Below are 16,265 nucleotides of genomic sequence, written 5' to 3'. Positions count from 1 at the left end.
ATCCTGGGGGTCGACTCATGGCACAGAAAAATTCAAAAAAATGATGAAATAATTTCGAAAAAATTTAAAATATTATGAGAAGGATGTATACCCAAAAATTGATTATCAGAATGATTATTTTGGATGATTGAGCTCAAAAGATGAGAATTAAGCTAAAAAAAATTTTGGTATCAGAGAGACACCTAAGCAGATGGATCAAGGATTCCTAGTTCTCTCCTAATTTTATAAAATCTATCTTCACTTAAGGCCTTGGTAAAGATGTCAGCTAATTATTTTTCAGTACAAATATAGTCAAGAATTATGTCTTTATTTTAGACATGTTCTCTTATGAAGTGATGCCTGATTTCAATATGTTTTGACCTAGAATGTTGAATTGGATTTTTAGTAAAATTTATAGCACTAGTGTTATCACATCTTATGGGAGTTTCATTAAGTTTGATACCAAAGTCTTCGAGTTGTTGCTTAATCTACAAGATTTGAGCACAACAACTTTCGGCTGTAATGTATTCGACCTCGGTCGTGGACAGTGCTACCAAATTTTATTTCTTGCTAAATCAAGAGATTAAGTTTACTCCAAAAAATTGGCAAGTTCCACTCGTATTTTTTCTATCTAATTTACATCTAGCAAAATCGATATCTGAATATCCTATTAAATCAATTAATGAGTCCTTAGAATACCATAATCATAGAGTTTGTGTACCATTTAAATATCTAAGGATTCTTTTAACAGCATTCAAGTGTGATTCTTTTAGATTTGATTGAAATCGAGCACACAGACAAACACTAAACATCATATCAGGTCTACTAGCAGTTAAATATAATAGAGAACCAATCATGCCTCTATAAAATTTTAAGTCTACACTCTTACCTTCTTCATCCTTGTCAAGCTTACATGTTGGGCTCATGGGTGTGCCAATTGGTTTGGAGTTCTCCATTCCAAATCTCTTAAGTAATTCTCTTGTGTACTTGCTTTGGGTGATGGAGATTTTTTTCTTTGTTTGTTTGATTTGGAGTCCGAGGAAGAATGTAAGTTCTCCCATCATGCTCATCTCAAACTCCCCCTGCATGAGCTTTGCAAAATCTTGACAAAGAGTTTCATTAGTAGACCCAAAAATAATGTCATCAACATATATTTGTATAACTAATATATCATTTTGATTTCTTTTAATGAAAAGTATTGTGTCTATATTTCCTCTTGAAAAGTCATTATTAAGTAGAAATTTGCTTAACCTTTCATACCAAGCTCTGGGTGCTTGTTTCAAACCATATAGAGCTTTATTTAATTTAAAAATATGATTGGAAAAAGCATGATTTACAAAATCTGGGAGTTGTTCTACATAGACTTCTTCAGCAATATATCTATTTAAAAAGGCACTTTTGACATCTATTTGGAATAATTTAAATTTCATAAAGTAAGCATATGCAAGTAGAAGTCTAATTGCCTCTAATCTAACAACAGGTGCAAAGGTCTCATCAAAATCAATTCTTTCTTCTTGATTATAATCTTTTGCAACTAATCTTGCCTTATTTCTTATCACATTTCAATGTTCATCCAATTTATTCCTATATACCCATTTTGTGCCAATTATTGAGTAGTTTTTAAGTCTTGATACTAACATCCATACATTATTTCTTTCAAATTGATTAAGTTCTTCTTGCATTGCATTAATCCAATTATAATCTTTTTCAGCTTCATCTATAGGTTTAGATTTAAGATGAGAGACAAAAGCACAATGATTGAATGCATCTTTAAGAGAAGAATGAGTTCTTACCCCATGTGTAGGATCACCAATGATTAGTTCCTTGGGGTGATTGTGATCATACCTCCATTCTTTGGGTAGATTGTTTGTACCTTGAGGTTGTTCTTGTCGTTCTTCACCTTCCTCATCTTGTTTGTCTTCATGTTCTTCATCATCTTGAATTGTTGAATCTTTTAGAGTGATCTCCTTCATCCCTTCTATAAGAGGATCTGCATCATCAAAATCTTTATTCTTCCTTGAAGGAAGATCGTTAGTTTCATCAAAGACAACATGTATTGACTCCTCTACTACTAAAGTTCTTTTGTTAAAAACTCTAAAAGCTTTACTAGAAGAGGAGTAACCAAAAAAAATTACTTCATCGGATTTTGCATCAAACTTTTCTAGTCTTTCTTTACCATTATTTAACATAAAACATCGGCAACCAAAAATATGAAAATATGCAATGTTTGGTTTTCTTCCTTTCCAAAGCTCATAGGGAGTTGTCTTTAAAATTTATCTAATTAAAGTATGATTTAATATGTAACATGTTGTGTTAATAGCTTCCACCCAAAAGTATCTTGGAAGGTTGCTTTCACATAGCATGGTACGGGCCATTTCTTCAAGGGTTCTATTTTTTCTTTCTACTACCCCATTTTGTTGGGATATCCTAGGTGCTGAAAAATTATGATCTATTCCTTTTTCATCGCAAAACTTTTTGAAATCATGATTTTTAAATTCGGTTCCATGATCACTTCGAATATTTTGAATTGAAAAACCTTTCTCATTTGTGACTTTTCGATAAAATTTAGAGAAAACTTGAAAAGTTTCATCCTTGTGTGCCAAAAAAAAATCCATGTAAAACGAGAAAAATCATCAATAATTACAAAACCATATCATTTTCTTCCTAGACTAGTAGTTCTGGTAGGTCCAAATAAATCCATATGCAATAGTTCTAATGGCCTAGAAGTTGAAACAATATTTTTAGATTTGAATGAAACTCTTGTTTGTTTATCTAGTTGGCATGCATCACAAATTCTATCTTTTTCAAAATTTAATTTGGGTAAACCAATAATCAATTCCTTCTTAATGAGTTTTGAAAGTGAGTGCATGCTAATATGTGCAAGCCTATGATACCAAAGCCAACTAGTTTCATTAATCTTGGCATTCAAGGATACTAGGCATTGCATGTTTATTTTGGATAGATCATTCAAATCTACCATATAAACATTGCCATATCTATGCCCAACAAATTTAATGCCTTCGTTAATAGGACTAGTTACAATGCAAACAGAAAACTCAAAAATAACTTTTTATCCTTTATCACAAAATTGACTGATGCTTAATAAATTATATTTTAAACCGTCTACTAACAAAATATTTTCAATAAACTTGGAGGGAGTGATACCAATATTACCTATACCGATGATCTTTCCTTTACCATTGTCTCCAAAGGTAACCATCCCTCTATTCTTAGCATCAAGTGTGATGAATTGAGATTCATCACCAGTCATGTATCTCGAGCATCCGCTATCAAGATACCATTTTCAGTTTGCTCCTTGGGATGCTAGACACACCTGCAAGCAAAAGTCAAGTTTTTACTTTAGGTACCCAAGCTTTCTTCGGTCTTTTTTGGTTAGTCACAATGGTTCCTTTTGGAACCCATATTTTTTTTGCATTAGAATTTAAGAGATTGTTAGAGAGACAAGTGTATGACTTGTGATCTACTTTACCATATTTGAAGCAAGTAATGTTTGAAAACTTATTGTTTGAAGAGTTTACATAGATATTTTTTAGAAATTTTTATTTTTTTAAGGGGTTGTAATCAAGACCAGCCTTATCATAAACAGCCTTTTAATTTTCAAGAATCATATTAAGTTTATTAGAACTTAAAATGAATTTTTCAACTATTGATTTTAGCTTGGCAATTTTATTCTTTAAGTTCAGATTTTTTTGAAGCAAGGTAGATTTTTCATTTGAAATGCTCTCATTTTGTTTTAGTAGAGATTGATTCTTTGATTTTAAGTCTTTGTTCTTTACCCCTAGATTCTTTAGTTCATCAATTAAATCATAAAAAGCTTCATGAAGTTCTTCAAAGGTAAAGTCAATAGGAGTTGAAGAGTTTACCTCATTTTCATATGCCATAAGGCACAAGTTGGTTTGTTCAGTTGAGTCTTCTTCTTCGGAGCTTGACTAATCACTTCCACTCCAAGTAGCCATCATGGCTTTCTTCTTGTACTTCTTGGGACCCTTCTTTAGTTGTGGATATTCAGACTTAAAATATCCTGATTTTTTGCATTCGTAGCAGATAAGGGGTTGGTCTTTATCATTTTCTTTACTATATTCTCCTTTTGTGGATGGCCTCTTCCTCATTCCTTATTTCTTTTTAAGAAAAAATTTCTTAAACCTTCTAGTAATAAAAGCCATTTCTTCATCCTACTCTTCATTTTTCGTATCATCAGTTTCTTCATCAAGTTAAACCATGGATTTGAGGGCGATTGTCCTCTTCTTTTTGATTTTTTCTTCTTGGTGTTGTTTCATGCTCAACTCATGTGTCATCAGTGATCCTAGAAGCTCTTCCAAGGGTAGAATGTTCAGATCCTTGGCTTCTTGGATGGCGGTCACTTTGGCTTTCCAAGTTCTTGGTAATGACCTAAGAATTTTTCTCACGAGGTCACTGTTAGAATAAGACTTACCAAGACTTTTCAGACCATTTATAATATCAGTAAAACGGGTAAACATTTCAGTTATAGATTCATCATGCTCCATTTTAAAAAGTTCATATTTATGCACGAGCATGTTAATTTTGGATTCTTTCACTTGATTAGTTCCTTCATGAGTTACTTCTAATCTGTCCCATATTTCTTTAGCAGACATGTATGTTGAAATACGATTGAATTCATTAGCATCTAGTGCACAATACAAAATATTCATGGCTTTAGCATTTAGTTGGGTCATTTTCTTATCAACCTCATCCCAATCTTTTTCGGGTTTGGCTGATTCCACACCATCAATAATTTTAGTAGATGTGTGAGGGCCGTTTACTATGATACTCTACATATCATAGTCAAGTGCTTGAATGAAGATTTTTATCCGAGCTTTTCAATAGGTATAGTTGGACCCATTGAAAAGTGGAGGTCAGTTAGTGGACTGCCCCTCGACTAGAGAAATACCAACTTGAGTTGCCATAGATCTTTAGCTCTTTGATTGGTTAGATCAAAGTAGGGCTAGAGCACCGGGCTCTGATACCACTTGTTGCCCAGCTATGCAACCCAAGAGGGGGGGTGAATTGAGTTTCTAAAAATTTAAACTTAACTTACAACTATGAAGATTATTTAACAATGAGCAAGATAAGTATAGAGAGTGTAATTTATGCAAGGATAATAGTTGGATGCTAGAATGCAAGAGAATGAAGAAGTTTGAAAGGAGAGCAATTAAGCACAACACAAATAAGAAGATTTATAGTGGTTCGATGCCAACCTTGCATCTACATTCACTCCCCAAGGTCCTACTTGGGAATTCCAATCCACTAACTTGTATTCAACCTGAATACACTTATCGAAAACTCTGACTCTAGCTATCCAAGCTAGTCCACTTGTTTCTCAGGTACAAGTCAACCCAATACAACATCGGAACCTCCGACTCTAGCTATTCCAAGCTAGAACACTTATTTTTCGGGTACAAGCCAATCCAATACAATCTGATTCAAGGTTCGGATCAACCTTCCCACATTTTGAAACCCTTCCAAAATAAAAAATAATGACTCAAAAAGAGTATTACAATTAACAGCATAGAAATACAAAAGAAACTCCTTTAATGAGTGAATAAGGCATTAAATACACTTTACATAATTTGAAGGAAGCTCTTTCTGATTTTCTCAAGGTGGTTGGAGACTTGAATGAGCTCTTGAGGAGTTGGTGAACTTGAAATGAAAGCTTCTTTAACTTCAAGAGGGCTCTTTGCTTAGGGCTGAAAGGTATGCTTGAAATCCTCTTCAAAACCCTTCTCTTGTTTTTGATTCCCTCCTTTAAGTGCCTTTTATAACTTCAAATAATGGTGGAGAGTATTTTGGGCTGAAAATAGAGCCATTAGAGCACATTAAATGAGCATTAAATGCAATTGAAATGGATTAAAAACTAGCCGTTGCGGAACTTTTCCATCACAGAGGTCGACTCATAGGGTCGACTCATGCTCATGGGTCGACTCATAGGGTCAACCTCTGTGGAACAGAACAGAAAATGACTGTTCTATAATTTTGATCTGCAAAGCAGCAGAGATCGACTCATAGGGTTGACTCATGCCAATGGGTCGACTCATAAGGTCGACTCACAGAGAGTACCAGCCCAAATTTCAGCATGTCGTTTAGCTCTTTAAGCCATGAGTCGACTCATGGGGTCGACTCAAAAATAAAAACCTGGTTTTCTTATAAAATATACTTTCAAAAATGTTGAAATTTTCTCCAGTAGACTGCACGTCTTTTGTTCTTGCTCTTGAGGCTTCTGAATCAGGTATTGATGAAATTATGATTTTGCCCCTGAAATACAATAAGTCTTTTTTCAAGTCAAAATCATTAATAATCCCCTCAAATGCTTTGTAATCATCAAAATTAATTCAAGGAGCAACAGAATAGTTCAATTTAAATCTTATTTTTCAGATATTACATGTGATGTATCAGATCTGAAAGCATGCTAATTAGATCAGATTTTAATACATGAGATGTATGCAAAGCATGTATAAGTTAGATCTGAAATTATATATGTGATATGTAACTTAGATCTAACTAGTTTTATAGTTAAATCAATATTTCTGATTAAGGTGTTCCTCATGGCCGTCCGGTCATAAGAACAAAGTAGTATTTAAGACCCTCTCCTCTCATTCAATGGGGTGTTCTTATGACGTGTAGGGGTGCTGCGCGTTCATCCTTAATCAGAAATCAAACTTATTTTTCTGCAAAACCCTAGATCCTGAAATCCTAAGATTTATTTTACATGTTTTGTTTATGAACCCAAGACTTAATTAATGAATTAAGCTTATGAAATTCAATTAGGTCTAAAATTGAAAATTTCAGATCTAAGTCATTTTCATAAAATTGGGTTCGGACTTGGGTAGCTTAATTAGGTCTAGCGGTTGATCAAATTGAATCAAAAGTTGGTAAGGTGGGATCATGAAAGCTAATAATTGACCAGCCTAATAGGATTAAGTCTAAGTCAAGGTTGAATCACATTTATATGTGACTCGATCAAGTTAAGATCTAATTTGGCTCAGTGGTTAGAGCCTGGATTGTAGACTAATTTAATTGGTTCTAGTTCGATAATTTGGTGTCTAAGGTAAGTTGGGCAGATGCGACCGACTAATTTTTAATTGGGAGCTACTCGCCTCGAATGCGTTCTTGTCAAGTTAATGGCATATCCCTTCCACTGGTCTCACTTACTTGGCCATATGTGTCGACCCAGTTCTGATTTGAGGTGGCTAATAATTCGAGCTAACCTATGTCACTAGGTTAGTCATAATTGTTATGACTATGTCAAGTCAAATTTAATGAGACCTAAATCAAATCTCCCTAAGAAAATATTAAGTCTAAGATCTTCCACCATTGTGGATGTGCAGGTCCTTCCCGGGATTGATTGTTCTCGACTGGTTACAATGGCTCAGTTGCACCGGAAAGATGCAACCATGTCTATTAGGCATTGGATGCTACGAATTAGAGGATGGGTTGTGCTCAATATTTCAGATACGGTGAGGGACTCAATCAGGAATCTAGTTCGTGCAAATGGTGGGTCTGACTTAACTAAAGATTGGACCAATATTCCGGACACGATGAGCTTCATGAATTAGAGATCAAGTTTTGGGTGCACCATGATTAGAGAATCATTGGACAAGAGTCATCCACTCATCGGTTGACCCATCACCAATAACTGTTACGTGAGGTGGTGAGCCAGTCGGTGAGACCGCACCACCCACTAGAAATCACTAATCACGGAGATTTTCACATCTCTACCTAGGGAGTGTAGGGATCTGAGAAAATAGTGGGAGCCTAATTTATTTAAAAATGAAACTCCTAAACAAATTGGTTAAGTCTGAATACAAAATCTAACTAGAAACTTTTGACTCTCTACAGGAAACATGTCTGCATCCAACCTCCTTACCAAAATACTAGACACCCACAGATTGACTGGACCCAATTTCAAGGACTGGTTGAGGAACTACAGAATTATTCTGAATTTTGAGAAACTAACTCATGTCTTGGACCAGGACCCACCTGCCATGCCAGTATGTCCGACTGCTGAACAGAGAGCGTCTTTGAAAAAATAGATGGATGAAGATAACAAAGTCAGGTACTATATGTTGGGTGCAATGTCTGATAACTTGCAGCGCCAGCATGAGAATATTATGACTACCCGCCAAATATTAGCTCACCTACAAGAGTTGTTTGGTGAACAAAATCGAGCAGCCAAGTATCAAGTCTGCCAAAGACTTTTTAAGGTTAAAATGCGTGATGGGCAGTCAGTCCAAGATCATTGTTTGATAATGATCAAGGACATTGAGGAGCTTGAGAAGTTCGATATCATCTTAGATAAAGATTTTCAGATTGATGTGATCCTTCAGTCCTTGTCTAATGCATATGTTCAGTTCATCATAAACTTTCATATGCATAAGATGCAGTGTACCTTGACTGAGTTAATGAACATGTTGGTTATGACTGAGCTTTCTTTGAAGAGTTCAAAAGGCTCAGTCCTTACTGTGGAGCGGACTTCTTCCAAAAAAAATCTTTTGGAAAGAAGAAAAAGTTTGCGAAGAAGCAGAAGGTGGAGGGGAAGAAGAAGAAGACGGAACTGAAGAAGAAGGCTGCTGAAAAGGAAAAATATTTTCACTGCAATTCAGACGGCCATTGGAAACAGAACTGTCCTAGTACCGGCCACCCTGAAGAACAAGAAGGATGGTCCTTCTGGAGGTATGCTCGTTATAGAATCTAATCTTACGATTTTCTCTGCATCCAGTTGGGTACTTGACTCTGGTTCTAGTGCTCATTTGTGACTTCTATGTAGGGTCTTGAGGAGAGCAGGAGACTGAGGGATGGGGATATGATCCTATGCATCGGGAATGGAACAAAAGTTGCTGCTGTGGCTATGGGAACCTACTCTCTGTGATTACCATTAGGATTAGATTTAGTTCTTAGAGACTGTTATTATGTGCCTACAGCAAGCAAAAATTTGATTTCTATTTCATGTTTAGCACAAGAAGGCTATGTGATTAGCTTTCATAAGGATCATTGTAACATATTTTATGAAAATAATAAAGTTGCAAATGATTTTCTTATTAATGGTCTCTATCAGCTATATATTGATGTATCTGTATTTAATATCGAGCAAAATGTGAATGCCATGGAAATTAAAAGGCCTAGAGATAGTCTAAATGATAGATATCTGTGGCATCTAAGGCTAGGTCATATAGCGGAAGACAGGGTTAACAAATTGAAAAAATCTGGGCTATTGAGTCTATTGACTTCCAAGTCATATCCAGTTTGTGAATCATGCCTTCAAGGCAAAATGACCAAGCTCCTTTTGTGGGACATGGGGAAAGGGCCACAGACCTACTTGCCCTAGTACATATGGATGTTTGCGGCCCATTTGATGTATCGGCTAGAGACAACTATGTCTACTTCATTATCTTTATCGATGATATGTCTAGGTATGGGTATGTGTTTCTAATGAAACACAAGTCTGAAGCCTTTGAAAAGTTCAAAGAATTCAGGCATGAGATAGAAAAATAAATAGAAAAGTCCATTAAGGTTCTTCGATTAGATCGAGGAGGTGAATACCTTAGTCGAAAGTTCTTAGACTATCTTAAGGACAATGGTATAGTCTCTCAATGGACTCCACTTGGAATGTCATAACTCAACGAGATTTCAGAATGGAGAAATCAGATCCTATTAGATATGGTCCGTTCCATGATGATCTTCACGGACCTCCCTGAGTTTCTTTGGGGACATTGTCTCATGACAGCAATATATGTATTGAATAGGATTTTCTCTAAAACCATTCCTACTACACCGTATGAGATATGGTATGGTAAGAAGCCAAGTCTGAGTCATCTCAGAATTTGAGGTTGTCCGACTCATGTCAAGAGACAGCAGGTGGATAAGTTAGAGTTCAGGTCTTTTAGAGCTCGATTCATAGGATATCCTAAAGAGTCATTAGGATACTATTTTTATATTCTAGAAGATCATAATGTGATTGTGAATCGACATGCTATTTTTCTTGAAAAACAGTTTATTCAAGATAGTGGCATCGGAAGAATAATTAAGCTCAAGGAGAATGTCTCTCAAGAGCAACGAGCTAAAGAACCTGAGGAACTAAATTAATTAGAACCAGTCCTAACACAACCTCTTCCACCTCGTAGATCGACTAGGGTTTTTCATCCTCCTGAAAGATACTTAGGTACTATACAAGAGGAAGTAGAGAAAGTATTCCTCACAGAAAATGAGACTCATAGTGATGACCCCAAGACCTATGATGAGGCGATATCAGATATCGACTCCGAAAAATGGTTAAAGACAATGAGATCAGAAATTGACTCGATGCACTCAAACCAAGTCTGGACCTTGGTAGATCCACCTAAAGGTATTGTACCTATTAGGTGTAAATAGATCTTCAAGAGAAAGATAGGTGCAGATGGGAATATGGAGATATTCAAGACTAGGCTCGTAGCGAAAGGTTATAGTCAGCGCAAAGGCATTGACTATTAGGATACCTTCTCGTCCGTAGCCATGCTAAAATCCATCCGCATATTGCTTGCTGTTGCAGCCTATTTTGATTATGAAATATGGCAGATGGACGTGAAAACGGCGTTCTTAAATGGATATCTTGAGGAAGATATCTATATGGAACAGCCGTTTGGTTTCACATCCAGTGATGATGATCACAAGATCTACAAGCTGCAAAGATCCATTTATGGACTTAAGCAAGCATCTCAGAACTGGAATACTCATTTCAATGATGTGATCAAAATATTTGGTTTCATCAAGAATGAGGAAGAACCATGTATATTCAAGAAGATCAGTGGGAGCACAGTTGTCTTCCTCGTACTGTACATAAATGACATCCTCCTAATTGGGAATGATATTTCTATGTTGACCTCAGTCAAAATATGATTGTCTAAGGAGTTCTCTATGAAAGATCTAGGAGAGGCATCCTTTATACTGAGTATTAAGGTCTACAGAGATAGACCAAATAGGATGCTAGGACTTTCATAGAAGATGTACATAGAGGAGGTGCTAAAAAGATTTGGCATGGAAAACTCCAAAAGAGGTTTAGTACCTTTTAGACATGGCATTCATCTCTCCAAGAAGATGTGCCCTAGCATACCTGAGGAGATTGAATGCATGAGCAAGATCCCTTATGCTTCGATAATAGGAAGCCTCATGTATGCCATGCTATATACATGACCTGATATAGCTCATGCTATGAGTGTCACAAGCAGATATCAGTTGAATCCAGACGAAGAGCACTGGACTTCTGTGAAATGTATCCTTAAGTACTTGAAAAGGACTAAGGATATGTTTCTAGTCTTTGGAAATGGAGAACTCCAGGTTCAGAAATTTACAGACTCAGACTTTATGTCTGATATAGATGATCAAAAGTCGACATCTGAAAGTCTGTTCATTTGCAATGGTGGTGCAGTTAGCTGGAAGAGTTCCAAGCAGACGGTGATTGCTGATTCCACCATGGAGGCAGAGTATATTGCTGCATCAGAAGCTACGAAGGAGGTATTTTGGTACAAGAAGTTTGCCGCAGAGCTTGGAGTGATGTCATCAGATGCCATCCTCCTTTACTGCGACAATAATAGCACCATAGCTCTAGCTAAGGAGTCAAGATCTCACCAGAAGTCCAAGCATATCGAGCGGCGATTCCATCTGATCCGTGATTACCTTGAAAAGGATTATGTCGAGGTTAAGAGAGTCGACTCCATAGACAATGTGGCAGACCCACTGATAAAGCCATTAGGCCAGCAGAAGATCGAAGCCCACCTTGAAAAAATGGGACTTAGATATGTAGCCAATTGGCATTAGGCCAAGTGAGAGTTTGATAGATGTGTGCCCTAGATGCCAGATTGGCTGACACATTCCTGTACAAATGTAAGGACAAATTTATTATTTTGACTATAAATAAATAAAAAGATTATTCTACTATCACATTGTATACATTATGTCTGTGATACATCCTTTGAGTTAGTAGAAATGTTAATTCATATTTTCAAGAGTTAAAAATTTAAGGTATGAATTTACATAACTAACTCATAAACAGCTCCTGACCATAGGATCATCACGAGGATGGTGATCGATTCGAAAGGTTGGTGTACGATTGCTTTCTTAGGGTAGATGTGTCTTGAGTCTATGGTGTGGAGACACTGGAGTGAGAGTATAGATATTCATTGAGAATGAGAGTACTGAGCGTGACCACCTCGAGCAGTCATAAGAAAGTCTACCTTCTCGTCGATGACTAGCTCGATGCTACGGCTGTGTCTAGTTCTTTGACCTGAGGTGCATCGACAGTTCACCTTGAGTGTGTTATAGTTTGACTACACCATAACTCGATCTCCTAGCCATTCGGAACCCTGAGGTGTATGTTGGCTGTAGCATATTCATAGTAAGAACTAGATTGTACCAAGATGGGATCTATCAACCTCAGTAGATGAGAGGAGTAGTCCTATGATGATCGAAAGATCGAATCCTAAAACCCATGGCCATGACAGAGTGAAATAATGAAAAAGAGTTTTCTATTGGGGTTTCACATCAGACTCAGATCGATCGATTGATTCATATGACTGATGTTGGGTTTGACGAGTTCACCTTAATCCTAATTCAGTCGGAACTCATGATAGAGGAACTCAATCACACAGGTAGCTGCATCGAGAGGTTCGTCTTCATTTCTGATGGATTGTCACCATATACTGCTAGGTGTCACTGATGGATTTTGAGAGCAATTAGAATGATCTTGATGATCGATCATTCTAATTGTCTGAATCAAAAGAGTTCTGATCCATTGAAAAGAGTTTCGATGATATCGATGATGAGATCACGACATGTCTCATTACCATACGAAAATGAACCTAACTAGGTCACACAAACAAGAGTTAGGGTCTGGATGTCATCAATTGAGCTAGTCCAGTTCGATTGATTTAGATTAGATCTAATTAGGTTCAAGAAAATCGTGCTAGCACACGATTGAGTCTAACTTTCTCCTCGTGTAATCTTTTCTATATCGACTGAGCCAAATATGATTTGACTCATCCAGAGAACCTTGAGAAGGTTTCTCACAGTCTGACTAGAGCCAGTCCAGCTCAGAAAAGTCTTGTCTTAATTCATGAGATGAATTTAAGACAACACCTGCCCATTTCTGTCACCTATCATTTCCGTTTTAGGACATCGATCAAACGTTGATTTATGGATCTTAAACTGAAGGCCACTTGGCAAGAGGTCGTTGAGAGTTTTTGTGGAGTGTCCACCTGCTAAATTAGACCTCAAAGTAGGTGCCAAGATCAGATTGGGCGTGCGCCCCAAGTGGATAAGGATAGAGTTCCATGAGATGAGGACTCTATGCCTTGATCGACTTAAACTGTTGGGCACCAATTTCACTGTGTTTATCCAATGTTGGCACCAATAGTGGGAGGATTTGGTGGGGTTCTTATCTGATATGATCGAATGACATCACTCCATCAATCGGAATTTTTTCAGAATTAATTAAAATTTTCTTATTGGTCGAATGATGTGACACTGCATGGCGCAGCAGGGTCTATTTAAACCCTATCTGCACCTAGGGTTTAGAGAATCTGCTCAATCCCCAGCAAAAGTTTGATATCCCTCCACTTCTCTATGTCTCCTCTGATCCTCTCTCTCCCTTCTTCACGTCCAATAAGTTGGGCATCCATCTAGTGCTTATCCAAGACGTGGTGGCTCCCTGATCAGAAGGTTGCAGGGATTTGTCGAGAAGCTGCTGCTCCAGCTTCAGAAGATCTTTTGAAGATCTTCCAGATCAGATCCAGATCTAATTTTTGGAGCAGAGATTTGCAAGGAGAAGACGATTTAGATCCTGCTCGAGTGGATACCGGTAGAGGCCAGTCGACTGCGTGGCTATTTTTGAATCTCGAGCATTGCTGCGATCATTTACAGGATAATCTAGTTATCCTAGAGGTATTTCTCTAATCTTCAAGTTTTAGATTTAATTTTAGATTAAATATCAGATAATAAGAATCAGATCTAATAGACCTTAGATCTGAAATAAAGTAAGATAATTTTTTTTTAAATATTCCGCTCCAGATCTCATTAGATCTGGAAGATCCTACAAGAAAAAAAGGTGATTTTTCTTTCATAAGCACAATTGTAGAAAAGGGAAGGAGCTAACACGAGCTTTGGCTGAAGCTTTATAAGGAGTTTTAGGTCGAGTTCATATTTAAAACTATAAAAAAAACTCCGAGTTCATATTTAAAACTATAAAAATTTCTCTGCTCCTCTCTTCTCCCTCCGCTCTCTACTCCTCTCTTCTCCCTCCGCTCTCTACTCCTCGCTTCTCCTTTCACTCGCTCAGTGCTCTTCTCCCTTCGCTTTCTCCTCCTCTCTCTTAAATAGACTGGAACTAGATTTCTTGAAGGTCCTATTTTTGAACAAAGGAAGAGGAACGAAAGGGGTCACATGATCACCATGTGATCTCTTTTCGTTCTCATCAAAATACATTACAGTATTGTAATCCAACCAACATGGGTATATTTGATATTTTCTCTCTCAAGTTAAATCACATGATTGCCATGTGTTCAGAGATCTTGATGGAGATGGATAGCTAAGCCACATTGCAACAAAAATGTAATTCTTGGGGTCTAATTGAAAAAAACTTTTGGGGGTAAGTGCCAATCATGAAAACTTAGCCAACTGCTATTAACTATACAAAATAGATAATAAATAATATCTCTCTCAAAATAGATTAAGATATAAAAGTAATTTTAAATCTATCTTTATATTAAAGATATTACTCATACAAGTCTTAAATCACAACTTAGAATCTCAAATAGGGTTCAAGTCCTCATGGTCTATTAGGTTTGGATCAGGTTGGATCATAGAGTATAAGATCCAAAATTGATCTAGAAATCAAATGAGTCGAATCGGGTCATAATTCACTAAATCTAGACTCGCTTTGAAAAATGGAATGGATCTAATTTTAAAACCCAACCTAGCCCTATAGGACCTTTAAAACGGGTTAGATTCATTCTAAATGGGTTGAGTCATGGGTCAACTCGGCCTATTTGCAGCCTTAGTTGTTGGGGATGAGAGTCAATAAAGTAAGATTTGCCTTAGATGGAGGGGCAGCTTGGACCTTCAGAAATTATGGGATTAGGGGTGCACAAGCTACTTGAGCTTGACTAGAGTCTAAGCTCGACTTGGCTCGGTTATTGTTGAGCTCAAGTAGCTCAAATTATTTTTTTGAGTCGAGCTCAAATAGTAGGATGCTCGGCTAAAATGCCCACGAGTCTATTCGAATATATAAATATTTTTAATAATATTATTTTTATTTATTATATATATATATTATTAGCACATCAAGACTAGATTTCGAGCTCGAATATGGCTTGGTTGATATTCCAATCGAGTTTAGTCGATCTCGAATTTTATCTATTTTTTATTAAGTCAAGCTTGAGTCTGAAATATTAAAACTTGATCAATCTCAAGCAACTTTCAAGCCCTAATATTTTGAATTGAGTCAGGCTTGAGCTTCCAATAGCTCATCTCAACCAGGCTCAATTGCACCCCTACATGGGATGAGAGGAGAGTTTGGGGGTTGAAGTCTCAAAGTGGTGAGAGGAAAGAGAAGGAAGAGGAGAGGGATGTGGGGGGAGAGGAGGGGAGGTGGTGGGAGTTATTGAGGCTGTTGACATCAAAGCTCTTGAAATCAGTAATGGCAAAGATAAAATGCCACAAGCAAGGTTTACTATCTCAATACTAGATTTTGTATCAATACCATCTTATTATAGTATTCATATACGATTTGGTATGATACGGTACATCATATCGGTACGGTATCAATATATTCGATAAAGGGTGATATGGCAAACCTTAACAACATGAGTTCATAGGTGAGAAGGGAGCGAATGGAGAGGAGGGCAAGGAGGAAAGCATCACTGCATGATAAGTGGGAGGCAATCAGAACCTGTGGCCACCAGATCGAGCTTGCCTTCACCCAATAAGCATGGGCAAATAGAGGGAGAGAGATGGATATCGATGAAGGCAATAAGATGAGAAAGAGAAATTATTGTGTGTACAATCATACCGCTGCATGCCACCAATCATCGAGATATGCTAGCATGGGTTCTCTTCATCTCGTGCTCATCTCAGTGATGGCGATTGGTGGCATGCACTAATGTGGCTATGCACGTAGTGTATGCAATAATTTTTTCGATGATAATAAAGATAAGTAAAAAAATATTTTATATTATATAATAATTGTATTATGTTATATAAACATTGGGCTCGGGTCATGTAAA

The sequence above is a fragment of the Elaeis guineensis genome, chromosome 14 (genome assembly GCF_000442705.2).
Source record: "Elaeis guineensis isolate ETL-2024a chromosome 14, EG11, whole genome shotgun sequence".
NCBI classification, from domain to species: Eukaryota; Viridiplantae; Streptophyta; class Magnoliopsida; order Arecales; family Arecaceae; genus Elaeis; species Elaeis guineensis.
The sequence above is the reverse complement of the archived record's forward strand: the minus strand, read 5'-3'. Positions refer to the sequence as shown.